The sequence below is a fragment of the Macaca fascicularis genome, chromosome 17 (genome assembly GCF_037993035.2).
Source record: "Macaca fascicularis isolate 582-1 chromosome 17, T2T-MFA8v1.1".
NCBI classification, from domain to species: domain Eukaryota; kingdom Metazoa; phylum Chordata; class Mammalia; order Primates; family Cercopithecidae; genus Macaca; species Macaca fascicularis.
The window spans coordinates 15,939,832-15,957,462 of record NC_088391.1 but is presented as its reverse complement, the minus strand read 5'-3'; the positions used below and the strand labels follow the sequence as shown (position 1 = coordinate 15,957,462).

The 17,631-nt window shown below is 40.3% G+C and overlaps 1 protein-coding gene and 1 long non-coding RNA gene across 12 annotated transcripts in view; one reads left to right on the top strand and one right to left on the bottom strand.

Moving 5' to 3' along the window:
* Window positions 1-17,631, top strand: part of SPART (spartin) — a 59,881-nt gene that overhangs the window by 10,563 nt on the left and 31,687 nt on the right. For 4 of the 11 annotated variants that reach the window (XR_012426823.1, XR_012426827.1, XM_005585645.4 and 1 more), the window contains exon 1: window positions 12,845-13,009. The exons of 2 other annotated variants lie outside the window; for them this stretch is intronic. The gene's annotated coding sequence lies outside the window, so the exon portion shown is untranslated. Of the gene's footprint in view, window positions 1-12,469; window positions 12,650-12,844; window positions 13,010-17,631 lie in introns of those variants that run through there. 5 more of the 11 variants (XR_012426825.1, XM_005585640.4, XM_015439152.3 and 2 more) reach the window with 2 other exon arrangements.
* Window positions 5,628-8,098, bottom strand: LOC135968092 (uncharacterized). The gene is made up of 2 exons (XR_010582558.1): window positions 6,954-8,098; window positions 5,628-6,159 (listed from the first exon to the last, which is right to left on the bottom strand). It is a non-coding gene; the product is annotated as an uncharacterized lncRNA (long non-coding RNA).

Here is a 17,631-nt window from a genome sequence, read left to right as displayed (position 1 = left end):
TGGCAAGTTGATTCACTTGCATATATGGCAAAACACACGCCTTTAAAAATTTTCACAGATCTCTAAAAACAGAGAGAGTAAAACCCGAAGGGTAGTTATGACAGTGAAATGAGTTACTCTGTATACAAAGTGCCTAGCACAATGCCCAGTACTTGGGAGATGCTACAAAAGCTAGTTCTTTCACTTCTTATTATTCCCATATGCATAATTCTTCTCTTCCCCATCTCAGTATGAAATAGTTCCTAGTGTCACACCTAGTTATCTAATCCCCAAATCTGAAAGACACTCTTAACACCTTCCTCTCTGCCTCATCCTCCTACCCCCAAATCCAGTGAACTTACTAGGGTAACTCTAACATTCATCATTCTAGAACTGCTGATTTCGTTTGACGTTTCCCTAATGGCAATGCAGGAATTTCCTCCAAAGATCAAAAATTTAAGTTGAAAAATTTATTTTTAATCCACCTGAGTGATTGCAGAATAAAATTCAGCATCTACTACGTTCAAATAGGTTTTTTTTTTTAAAAAAAAACTCCCTCTTACATACTGTTTAGTGTTCCAGGCACTATTCTAAATACCCTATACATACTGGCTCATGAAGCAATTACTATCATTACCCTGTTTTAGCAGTGAGGACACAGATGGCACAGATGAATACAGCAAACAAACTTGCCCAAGGTCACCAAGCTGGCCAGTGGCAGATCCAGAATTTGGACTCTGAATTTGAACAGCTGGCTTCAGGATCTGTGCTCTTGACTACTGCCATCTGCTGTCTCTTGTGGAGTACAGAGCTTTGCATACATTATGTTATTTAATCCCAAATAAAATCCTATGAAGTTGTTACTGCTTTCTCAACAAGCCAAGTTGGAAATAAGCTTTGAGGGTAACTGACTTGCCTAAGTTCATGTAGGTAATAGGTAAGACTGTTAGGACTCCAACAGTTGCATGTGATGGTCCATGGCATTAAGTGTATGTCTATATTTAGAGCTAACCTGAAGAGGTCATCTCTAGCGTTGGCAAATTACTCTTTTTTCTAACATGTTTCAGATTCTTCCAAAGTGTATTACCTCTTGGGAACTGGATAACCACTAAGACACTGTGGTATAAGAAAAACATACTAAGGTTTTAAAGTCAAAGGCTCCAATTTAAATTACAGTTTTACCACTTACTAGTCACAAGACCTTGACCGCGTTAGGTAATGTCAGTAAACCCCACTCCATATAATTTTGTGGGGGGAAGAGTTTAAAGACAATATAGGGAAACTCACCATGCTGAGCATACAGTATTCAACAGAATGTTAATTTCAATAAAATAACAGTTCTGAAAACAACCTTTGAGAACCTTGGCTTTGTCTGATACTTGCTGTGGTTTGGAACATATTACATAAACTTTCTGAGGTTCTACTTCTTCATCTAAGCATAGCCACCTTATTCGTTCTTTGGGGGTGGGAGATGGTGAGATTGATGAATAAAAAACAGTCAGCAGAAGACCTTCCACTTAGCCCCCCAAAATTATACTTATTAGTCTTATTCCCAATTTAATTTTGCAGAAAAGTTAATGGGAACTATTTTTATCTAGAACAGTTAATCAAATTCTAAAAATGCTTTAACTTATTCTGATGGAGTAACTTACAGACTTGGCAAGTAGGCTTAATATAAATGAGTTTGTGTGGGCTTGTTAAAATAGGATTTTCTTAGCATTTTAATTTCCACGTCTCCAGGACTGCATAAGAAGCACCCTGCTGTTATAATCAAACCTCGTGACTAAATAGAGTTCAGTGATGCTCAGCTATGCTGTGATCTGACACTACAGGGGCTTCTCTATACGTAAATTAAACTAAGGAAATATTTTGGATTGCAGAACTCACTCTTTTAAAAGAAACAAGGATTCTTAAGACCTACTTGTGTCCTGAATGAGAGTTTTTAAAATGGCCAACAGCTGCTTTTTGTCGGTAATAGTAATACAGTACCAATTGTTCGAGCCAAACTGGGACTATGAGAAAAAAATTGGTAAATTCAACTTTCATTTCTCGTCTTCATATATTAGTCATGACAGCAACAGGTCTTTGCAGCTGTGTCAGGGAGATGATGATTTTTCAAGTTAGTATTGCTTTACAAAAAAGACCTTTATTTTTTAAAGAAACAGCAGCAATTAGAAATCCAAACATGCAAAAAAGACTAAGAAATAAAGACCATTCATAAAATGAATATGATTGAATAACAACCAAAAAAAGTGTTTCTGGGAAGAATCGTTTGAAAATTTTAACTGTAAAATATAACTGTTGGTGTATTTTTGCCAAATCTCATAAAATAGCAGGTTTTTCTTTTTTTTTCTATGAATAGTGACTTTGCTTATGAACCCTTTATGAACTGATGCATTTAAATCTGTTGCGCACTGTGTTCCTGGTAATCAGCTATAATATCACTTCATTTGGGCAATCAGGCTCGGATGGACCAGCTCCAAGAACTGAGAGTCCTGGAGCTGGAATTTCTGGGCCTTGATCTTTCCCTCCAAAACCTGCATATTGCCAGAAAAGTGTTAGCTGTCCTGGAATGGGAATCCTCCCAAGACAATCAAGGATGTTCCACAATGAATTCCTGATGCTCGGTGGATTTTGCCGGCAATTCATCACACATTTTTCTTCTTGGCTGCCCCCATAAGTAATCTATTCATGAAGGGCTAGTGTCTGACTGATGATACAGTGAACCAGCACTAAAGATAGTCTCTTTATTCTTGTAATCCACAATTACACAGAATTTAAAAACCGAGAATACCTGAACGTAACCAGTTATTATTTTAATAATTGCTGTTTTGCCAAGGGGTTCTTTCACATTCCACTTATAGGTTCCTTTTATAAAAAGACAAGCAGTGTTTAAACAGAAGTTCTGTGGGTGTGACTTGCTGCAGGTTGCACAGCGGTAGGACATTCCTCTTCTCCCCTGAATCCAATATTTCAGCAGGATCCTTACCAGGGGCCTTAGGGGCTTTTTCCAAGGTGACCATACCTTCACATTCCTCTAAGAAAATGACTGTTTCCATCACCTCGCCTCTGTACCAGCAAAGATGACTTGTGCCTCCTCAGGAAGCAGGTCCCAGATAAAGTCAACCACCCACCCTTGAAAATAACTGATTAGGTATCCATGGTTGTAAGAGCGGAAGCATCCATGCTCTGCCCCACTCCAAGGAGGGTTCTTAGCTGATGGTTACCTGGATCCCAACGGCAACTACAACCCTGAGAACCTAGGAAGTGCAGCCTTCATGAGGAAAGGGAAAGTTGCCTTTCTCAAGTGGAGGAAGAATATCTACATTAAGACATTCACAAATTGGTAGGGAAAATAGGTTTGAGGGATAATGATTAAAACTGTCTTTAAAAGCGCTTATCTTTACATTGCTTGAAATAAAACAAAGCACATTTAATACACAGAATAACATATGAAATATTTTGCAAATTTCAATTTAGTAAATAATGCACACTAACTTCCATGTATCCTGCCTTACTTATGTTGACAAAAAAGAGTCAAACTCTGTAAGATATTTGAAGAGATGTATTCTGGGCCAAATGTGAGTGACCATGGCCCGTGACACAGCCCTCAGGAGGTGCTGAGAACACGTGCCCAAGGTGGTCAAGGTGCAGCTTGGTTTTATACATTTTAGGGAGGCATGAGACATCAATTAAATACATTTAAGAAATACATTGGTTCAGTCCAGAAAGGCGGGGACAACTTGAAGTGCGAGGGCCTCCAGGCTATTGGTAAATTTAAACATTTTCTGGTTGACGGTTGAGTTTGTCTAAAGACGTAGGATCAACAGAAAGGGCTGTCTAGATTAAGACAAAAGATTGTGGAAATCCAAGTTCTTATTTGAAAAGGAAGCCTTCAGGTAGTAGACTTCAGACAGAATAGGTTGTAAAATGTTTCTTATCATGCAGGGGTCTGTCCCACAGACCCTGACCCAATGACAGATGAATAAAGTACACTGACATACAGATATTCTGCTTTGCCAGTCCGGCTGAGCGTCCAGGCCGCTTATAGACTCCAAGCAGAGTGCTGTAAAGCATGGCCTCAACCAGCCAGCTAGACTCGTATTTATTCAGTAAAGATTAATTGACAAAGGCTTGAGTCAACACCACTAAGGGGTAATTGATATTGCAGACTTCCCTAGTACAAGGCAATTAAGCATCCACAGTAGATCAAAAGTTAGTCTTAGGACCACATGAGTAAACAAGCTAGTTAGGTAAACTCTCCACATTTCTTTGTTTCTAGTCTAATTCATTTAACTAAGGGGACATGGCTGCCTTCAGCCAAGTGCTATATGTAAAAGCCCTCAGGCCTTCCCAAAGGATTTGTGTATATTTTCTATAACTAAAATTTTTCCCACCAGCCTGACTGAACCCTCACATTATCAGACTTTAAGTCTGTGTTGATGTTAATGCCAAGGAGCTATCAGGTTAGTGCAAAGGTAATTGCAGGTTTTTTTTGGTTTTTTTGTGTGTGTTTTTTTGCCATTACTTTAATGAGAAAAACTGTAATTACCTTTGCACCCACCTAATAAAATGAGTCATGTTCGACCCCCACTTCCCATCATGGCCTGAAACAGTCTCTCAGGTTAAATTTTAAAAGAGCCCTGGCTGAGGAGGAAGTCCATTCGGATAGTTGGGGGGAACCTTAGAATTTTATTTTTAGTTTACACTTACTAGAAACTTCTCATGATTTTATACTTTCACAGTTTTATGAGATGTTTAAAAATCTGCTTTGTTGCAAGTAACATACATAGTAGGAGATAGGTTGGCATGTCATTTTCTGTGCTGTTCTGATATTCCAAACCTTTATTTTTTTTTTGGCTGAAAATAGCTCTCCTTTCCAGGCCTCACTGAGATTTCAGAGCAAGATAACGTTAAGTTGATATTGAAAACAGACATGACCTCTTGGGTGTTTCCCACATTTCCTTTCTGGCACTCAGAAGTGTACGGAGTTAGTTCTGCCATGATAACTTAATACAAAATACATGTTGTAGAGCTAGGCATGGTGGTACATGCCTGTAATCCCAGTTACTCAGGAGGCTGAGGCACGAGGATCACTTAAGCCCAGGAGTTTAAGGCCGTAGTGACCTATGATAGTCCCACTGCACTCCAGCCTGGCAACAAAGCAAGGTGCTGACTCAAAAACCAAAACCAACAACAAAAACACAAAGTATGTGTTGTGAACCCACATACCCATATCTGTTCTAAAGATCACTGTGACTCCATCATCAAGCAATTACCTGATGCAAAGCAGGTGCTTACTAAATATTGTTTGAACGACTGAATGAATGAATACAATCCTAAAAAGCAGACTTACTTTATCTCTATCAAGATTCTTGTTGTAAACATTTCTACTTTCACTTTGTCTTCTTTACTTACATTTTCTGTTTCTAGGTCTAGTTTCCTCTTCAGCTATTGTTAAAAGTATGCCAAAACTGAAATTTGTTTTCTTGTGAAAAAAGATTAAAGAAGTAAATCCACATAGAGTAGAACTGGCTATAAAGAAGACATACAGTTGGAGAATTAATCATGGGTCTCCAAGACCATGCTCAGAATTGACAGTTCACTAGGAGGACTCACAGGACTTAGGAAAGCAATTATACCCACAGTTCTGGTTTATTACAGCAAAAGAATATACATTAAAATTAGCAATGGGAAAAGGTGCATGGGGGCGAAGTCCAGGAGAAAACAGGCACAAACTCCAATGTATCCTCTCCCAGTGGAGTTGCACAGGCATGCTTAATTCTTTTAGCAATGATGCAGGACAACATGTGCAAAGTGTTATTAATCAGGGATGCTCACCTGAGCCTTGGTGTCCAGAATTTTTATTGGGGGTCCACCTTATAGGCATGCAGTGCCTGTAGGGTTGACCTCAGCAACTGAGATTCTAGCTCCCACAGGCAAAAGGCATAAAAAAACCCATTCTTGTCAGAATAGAATATTCCTCAAGTGCAGAGGACAGTCCTGAAGACCAGGCCTTTCTTGGGACAGTGCAGGGTCTGAGCAGTCAAGGTCTGCTAAGTTATTCACCTTTTCCTGGACAGAGAAAGATTACTTTTTTAAGGAAGGGATGGTCATGGTGGAACATCTTATGATGTAGAAGAAAACTTCCTTTATGCTTCTTTTGTTACAGTCCTCTACCTACAAAGGACATTAAATAGATATTGTTAATCAACTAACTGACTGATTAAAACATGACATAGGTTTTCTTTTTAATGACATCGTTTAAAGGGGGGAATAGAATTTAATCAACCAGCCGTCAATCTGATAAAATAGATCTAACCCAGTGTCATCTAAGGTCACTCTACTTCATAAAGTCTGTGAGAAAGAAAGAAAGCATCCTTTGACATTTGGAACAGGCCTAGCTTTCCATGTGTTGCCAGGAGCTGGCCTGTTGCCTCTATCTAGGCCTTGGAGTTACCCAACTGAACATAAACAATTCACAGAACCTGCACGTCAGACAAGACCACCCTGTGACTATTGAAGGATCAAGACAAAAACACAAGCACTCTGAAATCGTGTCTGAACAGAGTATATGAATGTTGTTGAAACCACAAAAATGACCAAACATCTGCCTATCTTGGCTAATACCAGAGACTGCTGCTTCTTTCCTAATGACAGGTTTGGTGTGGCTCTCGTCTTCCCTCCTAGATAAGGTTTAAAAACCCCAGTCATAGAATTACTCCTGATTCCTGACAGCACCCAACCCAGAGCAAAGCCCAGTTCTTTATACCAATTCAAAATCACCTAACACAAGCCCATGTGCTATAATAGGGCCTTTCTAACACCCTTTTATCGAGATGTCTCCTGACTCCCCTTGGTGTGTTCTTCTTCACTTCAATGAGTAATAAACCCAGTTTACTAAAACCTCCGGTGTATTCTTGGTTGTATTTGGCTGGAAGGCATTGACATTTGCTTTGAGCTTCCATTCCCACCTCTCATAGAAAATCTAATGCCTTCTTCAAAATGTCCAACGGTCTCCCCAGGGGCTTCCAGTCTCGAGGACATCTTTGGTTCTGAGCCTTTCCTTTCCCTAAGGAGTTCAGTTCATGGGTTCTCTCAGCACCATTCTTCGTCTCATTCTTTACATGTTTGTCTTGCTCTGTACCATGTAAACAAGGTGAATGGTGAGCCTTTTTCCTACATTTCTAGACAAAGCAAAACAAAACAAGACAAAACACAATTTTTTTTTTTTTTTGCAAACTGCTCTAAAGTATTCAGAAAATGTAGGCTTCATACAGCACAACAGCAAAAGCAACCTCAAATATAAAATTTGGAAACTTCGTTCTGAGTCTTTTGTCAATCTATCATGTTACTTGGCTTTTCCTCTCTTCTCAATTTTTTATTTTCTATTTTTGAGACAGGTTCTGGTTCTGTCACTTAGGCTGGAGTGCAGAGATGTGAACATGGCTCACTGTAGCCTCCACCTCCCAGGCTTGAGAGATTCTCCCACTTCAGCCTCCCAAGTAGCTAGAGCTACAGGTGTGTGCCACCATGCCTGGCTAATTTTCCATTTCTTTTTTGTTTGTTTGTTTTAGAAACGGGATCTCCCCGTGTTGCCCAGGCTGGTTTTGAACTTCTGGGCTCAATTGATCCTCCTACCTCAGCCTCCCAAAGTGTTGGGATTACAGGCGTGAGGCTACCACACCTGGCCTCTTCTCAGTTTTCACTGCTTCTCATTCCCTACTCCATTTGTGCAAATCTTGGCTCATTTGTAATGTAGTGACAGTATTACAAAATGCTGTGTAAGTATTCTCTCATTTATTTGTCTGATTTTGCCTGTGTCTTTGGGGACCCGTCTTGAATCTAGGTGGCTTACCAATGTATTTTCCTAAAGGAATGCAGTTCTTAGAAGAATTTTGGTGTCTGGTTTTAAATCCCACTCCACCGCTCTGTTATATATATATAATAGAAAATAAGATAGCCAACCCATTCGCCTATTTATAACATAATATAAAAAATACAATTTAGCTAGTACAAAGTCAAATTAGGTTACTAAGAAATGTTAAAGAAATTGTTTTCCATTTTTAATCAATAGATTGCCCGTCATCCACTATATTTGGTCTGTAAGAGGAAAGTTACACTTTACTAAGAACATCACAATTATTGATCTTTTGTCAAATGCATGCTTTTCATATAATGTAGAGTTTAAGAAAGAAAAATGTAATGAGATCACAGGTCGGAAACCTTGTCTCATGTAGAACTTTTAGAACATTATTAAAACATTGGCCCTCAACATAATGTACTCACAAGGAGTTTTAGTTTACACCGAGTCATCCCACTGATTTCAACATGAGCTTGAAGCAATTAGGTTATATCATTAGTGATAACCTAAGTTCACTTCATGAGATGGATACCCTGACATCTAACTCAATTCATGGCTAAAGTAATTTGGACATTTCTCATTTTAATGATATTCATCATTACGTGATACACTCTCTGGGTTTTCTAATACCCACTGACAATATGATATAATAGATGAAAAGAAAAAATAATATATTTTCAGCACGTGAATAAAAGAAATAAGAACCTGAATGAAATTGAATCTAGCATAATTTATGATGAAACTTGTAGCACATTCATCTAACTAAACTACAGGCTTCTACAAAAAAGTCTTTGGCATAATCACCCAGGATTTGTAAGTATAATGGATACTGCATGCCTAAAACCCAAATAGGCATATATCATTCCTAAAGTCCATTAACAAGTAGATTTTTCTTCTGAGAACATTTATGTTACCAAAATAATGGTATGTATATACTACTGTTTTATTAATGGCACTGTGACAGGGTTATAATAGTATTCATATTACCATTTTTTGTACAGTGAGATAAATTCTATGCTAAGAGAAAACAACTTCATCAATCTTAAGGAAGATAATTAGACTTTAAAAAACATTCAGATTTGCTTAGAACCAAATTGCTCTTTGCTAATCATTAAAAAATATCAGCAAGAAGAGAAGAAATTCATATATTACTACCAATATTTATTGAGTGCAAACTTTTTTTTTATTTTTTCAAAATTAGAGATGAGGTCTTGCTTTGTTGCCCAGGGTGGTCTTGAACTCCTGATCTCAAGTGATCCTTCTGCCTCAGCCTCCTAAAGTACTGGGATTACAGGTGTGAGTTGCTGCACCTGGCTTGAGTGCCAACTTTAAATGAGTTACTTCAGTTAGTTTAGGTAACCACCCTATGAGGCAGATTCTATTATCACATCCCCATGTTACAGGTGAGAAAACAGGCTCAGAGTGTTTAAGTGGCAACAACTGTGAGATGAGGGTGGCTTCAAACTCGGGCTCTTGGATTCTAGAACTAATGGTTCCAGACTCTCCACGGCAAGTATGTGATGTAAAAATATTTGACCAGGGTATGCATACCCCTGGAGGTATGCAGAAAATTTACAGGGATATAAGATAATCAACATCCAGATCTTAATTTCTTATGTGCTATTTCCTACTATCTTTTTTCCTACTCCTCTTTTCACATTAAAACTTCTCCCACTTTACGCAACAAATACACAGCCCTCGGCTCCCTAAGTCTTCCTCTGGTGCATTACCCAGGGGTAAAAGCCCCAACAGTGCCAAGATTTCAAAATATTGTTCTCTTCTATAATGGTATGATGGTAATTTTCATTTAAAGACCTCAGCCACAATTATTCACTATTGTTAGAGAATTATTTTTTTAGAAGGATCTGGTGAGAAAAAAAGACAAGGGCGATAGGCCAGAAGTTAAGTGATAGCAGCTGGTCTTTAGCGAATTATTCCTATCCTGAGATGGCCAAGTGGAAATGACCAAGTCAAATCTCCTTGTAAACATGCAAGGTATATTCTGGTGGAAAGAGAATGGGGAGTCCTTGTCTATGAAATGCTTTTTAAAGCAGGGTACACCTGGTCTGTCTAGATGGCCTATGGTAAATAAACCTGGAACTGATGGATATACTAATACATGGAATGGCCCAGTGGAAAATGTCAGTCTCCAACATATAATTATTTCAGTATAAAATGGAGACAGCTCCTGACTGAAAGAGCTCCATCTGTGTAAGTGTTCACTGGCATAGTTCACTCAGAGACCTCACCTGCTAGATCTAAGCCAGAATGTGTTCTCAGGAATTCGGGTAAGCCCTGGGGAGCTGGGTTAGTGGTTTTGGAGGTTGCCATTATTTTCTTGTGACTGGGTAAAAGCTCTGAATTTTGTCAATCTGATTTGACAATCCAAGCCTTGTTTTATTTCAATAAGATATATTAAATGTTAAAAATGGCTTTTTACATGTTTCCAAATATAAGCAATTATTTTCTGCTAATCTCAAGCCCCCCTTTGGCCTAAGCAGATCCAAGTTTTGTGATGCTTGCAGCTTTCACAGTTTGAATCACCTTCTGAAGGAAAACAATAAAATTGAATTTAAAAATTACTAATTTAAAAAAGCTGATGAATACTACAGATACCACAAAATCCAGAAAAGTAACATCATTCTATTATTCAGGTGCTGGCACATCCCATAATACTTTTTCCCACCTTTCTTGACTATGCTGATTGCTTCTTCATATGAAAATGACCTGTTGTCGTGAATCCTTGATGAACTCATTTATTAGTTCTAACAGTGTTGTAGTAAATTCTTTAGGGTTTTCTATATATAACAAGTTTGTGTATAGAAATTCTACATGTTTTAAACACATTCATCTTTACGGCTGTTGGAAAATTTTAAAATTGTATTTAAATGTATGTACTTTTTAAATGTAAAGAAGTAGAGTAGACGACCAATAAAAGATTTTCTTTCTTGTTTTGGTAGGGGCAAGGAGGATGGGGTCTGGCTCTGTTGCCCAGGCTGGGGTGCAGCGGCACAATCTTAGTCACTGCAGCCTCTGCCTCCCCAGTTCAGGTGATCTTCCCAACTCAGTCTCTGGAGTAACTGGGACTACAGATGTGTACCACCATGCTCAGCTAATTTTTGTGTTTTTTTGTAGAAACGGGCTTCGTCACGTTGCCCAGGCTGGTCTCAAACTCCTAGGCTCAAGCAATCCTCCTGCCTCGGCCTCTGGAGTAGCTGGAGTAGCTGGGACTACAGGCCACCAAGCCTGGCCAATATTTGCAAGACTAAAGAAATACTGGGATACAATTTCACAATATGGAATGGAAATACGAGTTCAAGAAGAAAAGAAATGATGTACAATTTCCTTCTGTTAAAAGCTTGTTCACGTAGTTTTAAAAATTGATGATGTTAGATGTTAAATTGGTATTTAGATTCCACTGGCTACATTTAAAAGTTACACAACTTTTATTTTAAAATGATAATTTACGATAAAACAGAAGTTGCTTCTTTTGTAACTATTTAAGTCAGATGAGAAATTGTGATGGTCAATCCAAAAATGTGGAAGTAAGAAAACAGTCACAGTCTTTGGGGATTCCTTTGGGGGTATAAGAGCAAATCATTTTGAAACCACTGTATTAATATATTCCTCTCTAATAGGTTTTGCTTTTTAGGACGACTGACTGCTACCTTTTCGAGATTTGAGGGAAGTACCAAATGGCTCCCAGTTTTACATTTAAAACCCTCTTCCAGTCCAATAGTCCCCATCACTAATTAATTTTGATTAAATTAATCTGATTAATTCATCTGGAGTAAGTCACTGCAATCCTTAGGAGAGTCACTTAACTGGTCCTAAGGCCAGGCGCGGTGGCTCATGCCTGTAATCCCAGCACTTTGGGAAACCGAGGCAGGCGGATCACTTGAGGTCAGGAGTTCGAGACCAGCCTGGCTAACTTGACGTCAAGCGTTCGAGACCAGCCTGGCCAAAATGGCGAAACCCCGTCTCTACTAAAAATACAAAAATTAGACAGGAGTGGTGGTGCACAGCTGTAATTCCAGTTTCTCTGGAGGCTGAGGCATGAGAATCACTTGAACTTGGGAAGCGGAGGTTGCAGTGAGCCGAGATCATGCCACTGCACTCCAGCCTGGGCAACAGAGTAAGACTGTCTCAAAACAAAACAAAAACACAACAACAAAAAAACTGGTCCTAAATGCTCAGGGCAAGTACATACTGCTTTTTCTTTTTTCTGTTTTTTTCCTAAGGCAGGCCTTTTGAAGAGTACAAGTCTGTCATCTACAATATTTTACTAACTTAAAAACACTTGTCAAGAAAGGTAAAGTATGTTCATTTTGATTTTACTCTTTGTATCCTGGAGTCAGGAACTAACAGTTTTATGATAGTGATATAGACTTTACACACACACCCAGACTAAAAACACGTGGTGCAGGCGGGCTTTTGGAAACTAACTGTGCTCTGGATACATAAGTCACAAAGCTGAGGCTGCAGAGGCATTGAGGGGACAGTCAGCCTTTGTTGTCTCTCGCGCACTGTGCTCAGCGCTCCCTCTAGCGGCTACAAGCGCTCACTGCCCACACTCTCTTCTAGTACCTCCGGAGGCCTCGGCTTCGCGGGGGAGAAAGAGATTGCGCAGGCGCGGAGCAGCCGACGTGGCCGCAGGGGACTGTGCCTGGGGGGGTCTGCGCGAAACCGCTGACTCGCGAGGTTCTCTGTCGCCTGCCGCCCTCGCTCCTTTTCTCCCCTTCTAGAGTGTTACGGTGACTCTTGGGTTCGAAGGGGACGGACGTCCTCCCACGTACCATTTAGAAGGTCAGAGTGGGCAGAACCTAGGCTGAGCAGGCCGGCGACGAATCCGCTGACAAGACGCGCCCGTGGGCACTCACGTGACCTGGGCTGCGGCGGCGGCGGCGTGCTGCGGGCCCGGTGGCGGGAGCGAGGCCGACGGGCGGGGCGGCGCGGTCTCGTGACGCGGAGCGTTCGAGAGCGCGCGTCTGGGAACGTCTTAGTTGCCACGGCGAGCGCGCGCGCGAGGCCTTGGGAACCTGGGGACCGGTCCCCGGCGAGCGCAGCGGCGACCTGTGTGAGGGAGCGGGAGCTGGCCAGTGCTGCGGCGGCCGCGCGGGGAGATCTCGAGGCGACGCCAGGACGCCCGAGGTCTGGAAGGCGCAGGTGGGGCGCGGGGGAGTTCACCCCTGCGCGGTCCCCTGGGTGGGCGGGGTGGGCGCCCCAGGCCCGGCGGACTCCGCTGGGAGGCTGAGCGGGCGACGGTCACGGGACAGGGGCGGAGGGGTTCGGGGCCTCCTCCGAGTCTCAGAGATGGAACTTTCGAGGAAGGGAGCGATTTCGAGAGAGAATAGTTTGAGAAGTTGTTCTAGTCCCTTCCCCGGAACGTGGTATTTAGGGAGCCTTCGGCCTCTAACCCGTGGACTGTTAGAGTGGAGGAAATCCTTCCCGCTCGCTTCCCGTCGCGGGGTCCTTTCGGAGCATTGCTATTGATCATTCTCGGGGCCCCAACCTCGTTGTTTACTTTGGCTTCGCAGATCTCTGTGGTCTTTTGCTCTCCCGCAGCGCCCACGGCCCCGTCAAGGTTCGGCAGCCTTTCTCTGCAAGAAGGCCCACGAACAACTGCAGTTGTATTGGGATGGCTTGCGCGTGATTTTACTCTCTACAATACGTTCCTTCATGCTTCCTAGAGATTGAGCTGCGCGGAGGATCCCTCCGGCTTAATTCTGGGCATGAGAAAAGTTTCTCTTGGAATGCGCAGTTTCGTGACGCGGCATTATTGCGTGACTGTGGGGCTGACCCAGTTTTCCACTTTCTAGTTGTAAAGAAGTGCACTAGTAGTCCACCGAGGATCCCCGAGGTTGGCCTTACTGTATTCTAATTTAACGAATTTGCGTTCCAGGTTGTTACTGCCTTTGAAATGATGGCCTCATCTTTAAGAATGTAGCAATTTTTCTTTGACATTTCCGAAAGTGGGGGGAAAAGTAATAGAAGACCGCACCCATATGGAAATATTTTCTGATTCTCAGTTCTTTATCGTCGTAGCCTTCATTTCGTGGCTTTATTGGACCTGTTTGAAAGAGGAAGCCTTTCTGTAATGTGGTTTCGGGTGGGCTTCACCTGTGGCACTCTCTGAACCGTCGTTGTCTGTAGTTTTCCCTAACAAGCTAGAATGAGCGGGATGCTACGGAGGGAGGTGCATTCAGGTATTAGACAAGGCCCCTCCGCTTTTTTGGTAAAGGACCAAGTAGGCATTCGATCAACTTCTGCTAGCTCCGGGGAGATAAATGCGGTATTATTAGAGACTGTTTGTAATGTTGACTGTTGAGAGTGAAGTGAGAGTGTTACTACTTTCAATGTTTATGGACTCGAACTAAATAGGTATTTTAATTCAGAATTTTACCTTTGCTCTTGGGTATTTTTTAAGACATATACACACATACATATAGTTATGTTGAAATAAATGTGTTTTATTAGAACGTTAACAAATTAGAATTTAGGTGAATTACTGGTATTAGGAACAGATTTTGGTTTGTTATTGAAGACTATTACACTGGTGTAGGTACTGTTTAATACATGAGATTGTCGTTTCAAAGACTTTCTCTTCTTTGAAAATTGAAGAATGTGAAATCGTGTGATAATGGTTTTTATCTTTTCAGGACACTTGATTGACACGTAATTGTGCTTAGGAATGGAATAGGCTTTTTTGAAAGTCACCATCCTACAATCCTTATTTCTGTAAAATGTATTTTCTGAGACTGCTGAGGATATAGTAAATCCCGGTCCCAAAATAAAAATGTGATATTTTAATTTAAACCTTTTTCTTTCTGTGTTGAGATTCCCCAGAGATTAGACTGAAATTGACCTTTAGACTTATATAACCTCTGGATATCCAGGCTCTTCTCTCTGTGTAACCTTTTTTTCTCTTTAAGATGGAGATGCAGCAAGGAAGGTTATTAAGCAACCCTGTGGGATTAGCCCTCCCACTCCACCCTACACACAGACACACTCCTCTTTCTCAGTAGCCATCTTGTTCTCTCCATTGACACATTGTTTAGGAAATCTTTCATCATACTGTATGTTAAATAAGCTTAGAAATAAAGGTATACCCAAGGTGAATATTGCTTCTAGCTAAATGCCTTCATTATGCCTCCCTTCTGCTTTCAAATGCTACCTACTGAAGATTTAAACCACATGACTTTCTACCATGGGACACTCTGGGTTTTCTTCACCCTTCCCTCACTCTGCTGACTTGTAAACATAGTAGGACTTTTAGATTTGGAATCAAACACATTTCATCTGATTTTCATTTTCATTTTTCTTTTCTTTTCTTTTTTTAAAGAGACAAGGTCTTGCTCTGTCACCCAGGCTGGCTGGAGTGCAGTGGTGCGGTCATAACTCACTGCAGCCTTGAACTTCTGGGCCCAAGCTATTCTCCGGCCTCAGCCTGTGCAGTAGCTGGGATTACAGGCGAGAGCTCATTTAATTTTCTTGACAGATAGTCTTCTGATCCATGAACTGATTTGAATCTATCATTTTCTAACCCTGTTCTTGGGCAAGCTGCTCTATATTTGTAAAACATTTAAAAAATCAGATATCAACCTCCAAGAGTGAGAATTGGATAACCTTAGAAAAGTGCCAGACACATTTAGAGAGCCTAACAAAAGATAGCAAATTTTGGTGCTTCTAAAGGCCAGAGACAGACCATGTCCATTATGTCTTTGCCATATATAATAGTAGTGAGTGATTTTTAAAGCAGTACTTTTAATTTGCTTGTGAACCCCGAAATAATTCTTGTAAAACTGTCCCTCTTGCACACTTTTGGTTAACTTAGAGCATTTTACATCATGTGTTAGTTGAAAAGGATGCAATTTCCCACATGGGATTGACATTAACATTTTAATATGTTGGTACATCAATCTTTTAACTGTATTCAGTGGAGTATCGTATCTTTGTAGTTTTATATCCATCACCATCAATTTTTAAAATACATTATATTTTACACACTTCCTTTTTGAAAAAATTTTACTTTTTTATCACCCCTACCCCACAGAATATTATCTTAAGATAATGTATTTTTATGCTTGAAAGCTTTTTATCAATCTCTGTGATACGTGTCTTTAATTACAATGTTTATATAAATTGAAACTAAGTTTAAAAATTTCCTATAACTAATTCTGTAAGTTGTAATTTTTCTTTTGGGTTGAGTTATTATAAATAGTTGATCAGAATAGCATAAACACCTGATGGATTTTAATGAAGAATAATTATTAAAAGTAGAAGTTTACTGGAAATCTGTTTCTTAATGGAATTGATAGTGGGAGTTGTGCCTAAATTAAAGGAGGGTCTTTGAACCCTTTGACTTACTGTTTGTTGGTAGGAAGGCTTTTCCATCTTGGGGCAGTGTACCATAGTAAGAATAGGAGTGGGTGAGAAGTATGCCTTTGTTTCGTAAAGTGGAAGATTGTGAAAGGATTAAAACTAGCATGATAACTGAACAGTGGGCATATCCTCAGGCAGTTCAGTTTAGTGAGGAGTACTCATGGGAGTAAAGGATCTGGAAGCCTTTTTCTTAAAATTACACATGTTGTTAGTGTATGCCCCATGGAAGACTTTATTTGTCCCCAGTTTGAAGACCATTTAGAGTGATAATTTTCAGCGGGTGACGATTTTGCTGCCCAAGGTATGTTTGGCAATGTCTGGAGACATTTTGGGTTGTCACAACTGGGATGGGGGAGGGGTGCTGCTATGGGCATCCAGTGGACAGAGATCGGGATGCTGCTAACAAAGAATTATCCAACCCAAAATGTCAACCATGCCAAGATTGAGAAACCCTGATTTAGAGGATTTGTTTAGGAATCAGACTATTTAATTCTGTCAACTAGTGCAGGGTCAGTAAACTTTTTTTGTGAAGTGCCAGATAGTAAATATTTTAGGCTTTTGGGGCCATATATGAGCTCTGTTGCATATTCTTCTTTGTTTTCATAACCTTTAAAAAATGTAAAAGTAATTCTTAATTCCAGGGTCTTTCAGAAAACAGGTGATCTAAGGCAATTAATGCTTTCAAACTTCAATTTTCTTCTCTGGAAAGAAGTACTAATAGTAATATTGCTTCAAGAATTGTTTGTAAGAATTCAGATAAACACCTAGCATACTGTCCAGCATATGTTAAGTACTCTAAATGATGCATGGGGATAGTGGTGTCCTATTGTATGTAGCACAAAAGTGGGTGCCAAGTCACAGTGTTGTTCAAGACCCTGTTCAAGTCACTTGGACAAACTTAATGATGCTGGTGAAGTTCCCAATCAACTCACAGAAGCCTATTTAACCTCTGCTGTCTTTCTGCTGTTTTACTCTGGGCCTCCTTGTATCCTGAGGAAGATAAAGTACAAAATGCCTGTGGTTTCTTTGGAAAGGTGTGGCAGTCTTACGACACAACAGGATAGAATTCCAGGAGAAGAGATTGTTAATTTTGATAGGGGTTGTGGCGTAGAGCAAATAGCTGGGTCTGTATATGGTCAATTGTATATGGTATTTTCTAAATTCATTACTGAATATATTCTGTTGACTACCATGAAGTTGTTGCTTGATAAGGCCGACTAGTGGCTTTTCAGGTTAGAAAGTATAGTTATATTATTAATCGGAAGCTAGACCAATTTTAATGAATGCTTTCTGTGATGCTTCTGTGATGCTTTATAGTGTAGATTACTGCTAAAATAGTTTCATATCACTGAAATTCTTCTATCATAAGTTTTCATGAGATCACAGGAAATTAATTGCTACATCTA